Source organism: Sinocyclocheilus anshuiensis, unplaced genomic scaffold (assembly GCF_001515605.1).
Source record: "Sinocyclocheilus anshuiensis isolate Anshui unplaced genomic scaffold, SAMN03320099.WGS_v1.1 scaffold217, whole genome shotgun sequence".
NCBI lineage: Eukaryota > Metazoa > Chordata > Actinopteri > Cypriniformes > Cyprinidae > Sinocyclocheilus > Sinocyclocheilus anshuiensis.
The window spans coordinates 1,659,316-1,667,619 of NW_015536538.1; the positions used below are offsets into that span (position 1 = coordinate 1,659,316).

At 31.3% G+C, this 8,304-nt stretch overlaps 1 protein-coding gene across 1 annotated transcript in view; it reads right to left on the reverse strand.

Moving 5' to 3' along the window:
• LOC107696307 (ceramide synthase 2-like) overlaps positions 1-1,407 on the reverse strand; it is a 20,290-nt gene extending 18,883 nt beyond the window's left edge. Inside the window, exons 1-2 of the mRNA XM_016496597.1 lie at positions 998-1,407; positions 785-869 (exon numbers count right to left, since the gene is read on the reverse strand). The gene's annotated coding sequence lies outside the window, so the exon portion shown is untranslated. The remainder of the gene's footprint in view (positions 1-784; positions 870-997) is intronic.
• Between the last annotated feature and the right edge of the window lie 6,897 nt (positions 1,408-8,304).

Genomic DNA, 8,304 nt, shown 5'->3' on the forward strand with positions numbered 1-8,304 from the left:
TTTTTTAAAGGCTATTATATTGTTATCATAATAATAAAAAAGTTGAAATATCATCGGGAATATATTTAGATTTTTTAATTAATTTTATATCAACAATTTCTTAAATACTCTTTTCAACAAAGATTTTTATTTTAGAAAAATATTTTTTTTTAAATCATGAGAAAAATAAAAAATATTAAAATAATTGCAAATAAGTTCCTGATTTCTGACCAGTCTTTATAAAGCAAAACCATTTCTAAATTAATTATTAATATGAACATTATTTCATATTAATATATAATATATATCATATATATATATTAATATATATAATATCATATATAAGTTCCTGATTTCTGACCAGTCTTTATAAAGCAAAACCATTTCTAAATTAATTATTAATATGAACATTATTTCATATTAATATATAATATATATCATATATATATATTAATATATATAATATCATATATAAGTTCCTGATTTCTGACCAGTCTTTATAAAGCAAAACCATTTCTAAATTAATTATTAATATGAACACATATTACATTTTGTAAATTGTGAATGTGAATTTTTGTGAATATTTTTTTTAAATGCACAACTTTGACAGCCCTAAAAATACATTTGGCCAAAAAAATATATATATATATATATAAATTGAAAAAATAAATTAAAAATGAAAATTTTACCCCAGTTTGAAACCCTGTATTACACAAATAGGTAGATTAAAGACAAACACAAACACATGTATCTGATGTACCATGAGAAAAGTCATCATGTCCATCAGATAAATCACTGCACGTACTGTCAGGTATCTTTCTCGTCTGCAGCAGATGTTTTTCACGGCACACCTGCTGGAACTCACCTGACCGACAGATGACAGCTGATATCTGCTTAAACAATCAGACCTTCTTGTTTTACGAGAAATAGACAATCTTCAGCACGTTTATAGTCACGAGACACATTCATAACATCAAGCATTAGAAACCAGCTAATCCTACTGGAAAATGTCAGATACCTGCTTATGTCCTCTGCCGGATGAAGATGATGATGATGATGGCTGTGATGGTGTGTGATGACGTGCGCAGTCGCAGTTCTGATCAGCGGATTTTACGCAAATTAATTTCCATGGAGAGATTTGCATTCAGAATCTTGCTCATAAAACAATCGGAGTGCAAAAAAAATACGACAGTAAAAAATATTTAAATAATCTTCAGACGACATTCTCTGCAGCCTGCCCTTGGTAGCGTTGCGGTAAATTATTTAGAAATAAATATCCAATGAAAATAAACCGGAAGATCCGAATCCTTTCGCTCTGGAATCCTACAATAGGCTACTAATGTGAAGAATAAATGCTGAGGTTCGTGATGTCTGTGTGATAAAAGTGAGACCGTCTGCTCTTTACGAGACTGGTGTCTGTCTGTAGGTGTGTCGAGACGCCTATTGGTCCAGGAGATGATGCTCGGAAGTCCGAGTCGTTTAGGCGATTCGGTTCTTTTCAACTGCTCGTTTCTGATAGGCGCAATTTGTGAATCACTTCAAACGATTCATTAAACGGAATCGGTTCGTTTGCAAACCGAACAAAGCTTTCCATCAAATACAGTACAAACAGACATAATTCTTATAATTTCTATGAAAAAAGAAGCTAAATTACCTGTTAATGTTCTGTTTCGCATATGAACTGATGTGATGAGTTTACCAAGTAGCCTGCTGCAGCCAAGAAAAGACGAGATTTTAGCATAAACAAAACAAATAACACCAAAAAAAAAAAATCTAAAGCAACATGCTTTTGGACATGATATATTAGAACAGACGGCATACAAGACAATTAACCAAAAACTGTGGTAGCTATTAGCATGATTTGGACATACAGAAAGACTAACAAACAAAATCAAAAACTGTGGCATTAGCATGTTTTTGAATATGATTAGAGCAGACAGCATGAACAAGACAAATATAACAAAACCTGGTATAATGTTTCGGACATGATAAGCAAAACAAATCTAACAAATATAATCAGACACTTTAGCATGTTTTGGATATGCTATTAGAACAGATTATATAAACAAGACAAAAATTCTGTAATAAGCATGTTTTTGGATATGAGTAGAGCCGTTAATGACATGGCAACTATAACAAACATCATTTAAAAAACTGTGGTATTAGCATGTTTTTGGACAATAATAGGCCTAACACTTAGCCTAACTTGGAGTAGCTTGTAAATACCATGGTATAAATATGGTAACTACACAGTACCGTGCTATACAGGGCCCTATAGTGGAGCAAAAAGCAAACATCTGATACTGCACATTGTGTTTTGTAAGGGTCTGTTTGTCTCTTATCCAGATCCCATGCTCTAGTTTTTCTCCAACAGATGTCCCCTCTGGGCAGATTCACTCACCCCTAATAAATGATTGCATCAATCTGTGGGGTTAAGTTCCATTCCTTTACTTGTTCTCGTTCTATTGTGTAATATAAGCTCATACTGTACGCTCACATTGTTCACTGAGGTGAAACGTGAAAGTATTAGAGTATCAGATAATGGAGGAGGTTCGCATGATGAGAGTGTGATAAGATGCAGACAGTCCATCGATGCAATCACACTTTCACCTCTGAGCACATGCCTGCATGGCATTGCAGATGACACTCGTTTAACGCAGGCAGGTGTCAGGGTTAGTTTTGTTGACATGGCTTATTGATGCAGGCTGTTGTTTTCCTGCAGTTACATACAGTGTTGCATGCATGGCACGTGCACTGAACATTAATCAATTTGAAATCATTTCACTGCTTTGGTTTGAGTGAAGGTTTGTTTTGGCGTGTTCCCTTGCACTAACACAGCTAACAGGGAACGCGCTCACAACTTTAACTGACATTTTGTTTGTTTTTTAAGTTATAGGCTATAAGAAAATGTTTAAAGTAATGTTTATGGAATGTTCTTATAACTTATATACATTCTAATAATGTTGAGAAAATGTTCTCAAAACAACACGATTGTTCTATTTATGTGAAAAAATTGGAATATTAAATATAAGCATTCAAATAATGTTCGATTTTGAATGGAAATAACGTTAGTAGAACGTTGTAAAAAATAACCTTTCCATAAAGTTATAATTATGACAAGAAAACTGGGCATTTCAACATTCAAGAAACATTTCACAGTAACGTTCCCACAATGTTTTTATAACTTAAATTTGTTACCTGGGAACTTCTACAATAAATGATACAATTTACTAAAGAATGCTCCAAGTGTTTCTTCATCTTTCATTTTCAAACAAAACATCCTTTTACTTCATCAAGACAAAAACATCTGTCAAATGAATAAACGTATGCTGTACAACTTAAGTTTGTTTTAAGATTAAGCAACAAATCATTTTAACAGTGAAGAGTAAATAATATGCTCTGTATCAACAACAATTTATGAATTAAAAAATGTAATATTTAACACAGCAGCCTGTAAATCAGACTACAACCTGTGAGAAAAAGAAGTGCGCTTAACTGTATTGAATACACACTTTATTAAAAAAAAACTGTACTTACAGTTAATATAATATTAATGAAATAAAAGATGACTTAAGTGTACACTTTCATATGTTTCTTAACACACTTCAGTACACTTTTAAAAATTGTAATTTGTAATACTGTCAAAAAAGTGCAATTACATAAATACGTACATTTAGTTTACCATATACATGCCTGTCAGCACATTCGGCAGTACAGTTAATAAAAAATAAAAATAGCCTATGAAATTACATAAACATGTATATGCTTAAGTGGGTCAATATGTTTCACTAATCACATTCAATATAAACTTAAACTATAATATGTTTTCATTTAATTGTCATTATGTTACAATATAAATGTCTGTAGATCAGCTAAATCATATTCTAACATGATGCTTCATGTGTCTGATGAAGGTCAGATTCCTGTGTTTTGTTCTGGTGAAGTGAAGCTGAACTCTTTTGTGTGTCTGCAGTCTTCACTAATGAGACGGAGGCTGAACTGGAACGTGATGTTTACTGGCTCTCTCCAAAATCCAGGCTTACAACTGGTTTCTTTAGGAGAGCTTTTATACACTTTCTTCCTCTTTTGAACCTTAGAAAGTGAATTATTATTATTTGATCATGATGATTCATCTCATCTTCGTTGTTTAACAGCAGCTCAGAATATGAAGCTCATCTCATACTGAAGCTTATAACTGTGGATGTCAGGATATAAAGAGCTCATTGCTGTTGTTATTAGACATAATGAATTTCAGCAGGATGGAAGATTAGGTTGATTACTTTTTAGTATTATTATAATTATTATTAATACTCCTATTCCTACTACTACATAGCCTACCTATTAAAAAAAATTACATCTAAATTTAAAAAGATAATGTAAATATTACATTTAATATTTATTACATAATTTATAAGTATTATATATGTGTGTGTGTGTGTGTGTTTTATAAGAAAAGGCTTCTTAAATAATTAGCATAAAAAAGTTACACATTCCTTAAAGTATCACCAAATTATGTTTATATAGAAATTATTTTACCCAAACGTTTTAGTTCAAAAATAGAATTTCTACTGCATTTTCTGTAATATAATACAAACAATATTATACTATGGTGAGTGCAAGTATATTGCATATATTTTTAGTCATTGCACCTTTTGCACTGCACATTTATTCACCTGTAATACTCATTTTCACTAGTAGATGGCGCTTGATGCAAGGGATTGGAACAGACTTTTACTTGAATCAGTCAGTATAATATATAAATTCATGTTCAGATGGATCTCACACCTACTGACACATATTGTGCACAAAATGTTGCAAGCGCTGGATAAAACTGCTAGTTGTGTTTTGGCTGTCTGATTGCTATGCAGTTTCTGGGAATGTTAAATGTCACGTAAAAACAAACTGTTTGGTTGCTTCTCATTGCCAAGCAGACGCTCTCTTTCTGTCTCGTGGGCGTTTCTCAGCTAGAAGTTGCTGAACGTCTGGCTACGTGACACCAATATTAAATACAAAACAATGTATATGCCCTAGAAAATGTCCTTATTAAACACTATCTGTGGCATTAGTTTCTTTGCACGATTGCTAAAATATGAATGAATATTTCATATTTTAAGACGCCATAATAAGCATTTGAGGAGGTTTGTGAAACTGACCTGCCTCCACACGTCTTCCAGCCCAGACTCAGCGCTGCTGTCGATACCTGTAGGATTTACAGTACAGATCAATCACACAATCAATACATGATGTGTCTCTTAATCAGAGACCGAACATAAACTACAGAGACACCTTTACAGTCGCACAAGGAGACAATAAACCGAGCCTGACCTTTCACCCTTGCTGAAGAGTTTATTTACTGTAAAAAAAACAGTGTCAGTCTGTATTGATTAAGACATGATGCACAACAAGAATATAGCTGCTACCAGTCTAACAGGGACCGCTTTCACAACTTTCAATCAATAACGTTTTTTTTTAGATCAGATGTTCTTAATGTAATGTTTTTGGAACGTTCTTATAACGTTATTAATGTTTGATAAATACGTTCTCATAATGTTGAGAGAAAACCTTCTGAGATCAACACTGTCCGAACGTCCTTATGATATTATTTGTGTTTGTACGTTCTAAGAAACATTTTTGTAACTTTTAAATAATGTTCTAATCACAAGAAAACTGGACATTCCAACGTTCTTTGAATATTAACAATAAACGTTCAGATAACGTTCCAAAATTTTGGGTGAAGATCAAATTAGTAGAATGGTGTAAGAAACGGGTTTTAATGAACATTATATTAACGTTAATGAAAGAATGTTTGTTCATAACATTGAGAACGTTGTCAGAACGTTCCCGGTTAACTGGGATGGTGTTGCATATGCAGGCTGTTGTTGTTTTTTGACAAGTTAAACAGGTTAATGGACTGGTGATGTTGAGGGACTTTGTGATGCATGTGGGGTGTCCGGAGATATGCCTGATTAATTGTGAAAGAGCAACATATAATAGCCTACAGCTCAGAGAAAAAGTCTTTTATTGAGCAAATATTTCTTTGCTAAAAACCAATCCAGAGTAAGAAACATTTCCAGAGAAATCTCTGTTTGTACATAGTTTTGCCCTTTCAAGATGAAAAAAAAAAAAAAGCACAGACTAATCCCAAACCGACCGTAAACATCACAACAAAATCAATACAGACAGACAGTAGTCTCTGATACAAAAATAAATCAAGGCACATTTGCTCCAGTTATCACTGACAAAACCTGCAAAGCGGACAAATGCATAACACAACGTAATGCACATTTAATAATAATATTAATAAATACCATCCAACCAATTCACACGCACAGTAAAGACAATTAGAAATTTACAATAAAAAATAAGGAAGTTTGTAAGTCTGTGGGAAATGAATACAGATGCCTGATTCATCCACATAATTGACTGAAGTAGAAATTGACATTGTAAAACAGGCACCCATCCACTGCCACGACTGAAATGAACGTGGCTTGAACTAAAATAACCAAGCAAACCTTGTTTTATAGACTAAAATCTCAGCGATATTGCACTGGTACTAGTTTTGTGGTTAAATAAAAAAAACAACAAGTCAAGGTCATATTTTCATCCCAAAATCTTAAGGAAACACACACACAAAAAGATTTAGCATAAAGACACTGAACCCTATTTTCAGTAGTCCATTAAGTATAACTAAGCAAATTACTTTTTTTTCTTTCTTTTTTTTTTTTATTAAAGGCATAACTGATTCAATTGAATTAAAACATTATTTTGTGCATTCCACTAATGAAAGTTTTGGGGCAGAAATGTTATGAAAATAATAAAAAAATATATACTATTAAAATAAAAAAATTATAAATTAAAATAGTATTAAATATATTTAATTTGATTAAATAATTAATAAAATATTATTTTATACATTCCATTAGTGAATATTTTAGGGTGGAAATGTTGTTATGAAAACAATGAAAATATTATATTAAAATAAAAAATATTATATTGTACATAATTATATATAATAATATATTATATCATTATAAGATATAATATGTTATTATATTATAATAAAATAATTAAAAAAATGACCTTTCAGATTTGGAGGTTAAATATGTTCTTGATAGGTTTTGTGAGATTGTTGTATTTCTAGACCAGTGCGTAATCGAACTGTCCCCTCTCCAATCCGTCTTTAGGATCAGACCACGATGAGGACGGCATGCTGCTGTAGGGGTCCAGGAGAATCCGGAAACATCAGAGAAAAAGTCTTTTATTGAGCAAATATTTCTTTGCTAAAAACCAATCCAGAGTAAGAAACATTTCCAGAGAAATCTCTGTTTGTACATAGTTTTGCCCTTTCAAGATGAAAAAAAAAAAAAAGCACAGACTAATCCCAAACCGACCGTAAACATCACAACAAAATCAATACAGACAGACAGTAGTCTCTGATACAAAAATAAATCAAGGCACATTTGCTCCAGTTATCACTGACAAAACCTGCAAAGCGGACAAATGCATAACACAACGTAATGCACATTTAATAATAATATTAATAAATACCATCCAACCAATTCACACGCACAGTAAAGACAATTAGAAATTTACAATAAAAAATAAGGAAGTTTGTAAGTCTGTGGGAAATGAATACAGATGCCTGATTCATCCACATAATTGACTGAAGTAGAAATTGACATTGTAAAACAGGCACCCATCCACTGCCACGACTGAAATGAACGTGGCTTGAACTAAAATAACCAAGCAAACCTTGTTTTATAGACTAAAATCTCAGCGATATTGCACTGGTACTAGTTTTGTGGTTAAATAAAAAAAACAACAAGTCAAGGTCATATTTTCATCCCAAAATCTTAAGGAAACACACACACAAAAAGATTTAGCATAAAGACACTGAACCCTATTTTCAGTAGTCCATTAAGTATAACTAAGCAAATTACTTTTTTTTCTTTCTTTTTTTTTTTTATTAAAGGCATAACTGATTCAATTGAATTAAAACATTATTTTGTGCATTCCACTAATGAAAGTTTTGGGGCAGAAATGTTATGAAAATAATAAAAAAATATATACTATTAAAATAAAAAAATTATAAATTAAAATAGTATTAAATATATTTAATTTGATTAAATAATTAATAAAATATTATTTTATACATTCCATTAGTGAATATTTTAGGGTGGAAATGTTGTTATGAAAACAATGAAAATATTATATTAAAATAAAAAATATTATATTGTACATAATTATATATAATAATATATTATATCATTATAAGATATAATATGTTATTATATTATAATAAAATAATTAAAAAAATGACCTTTC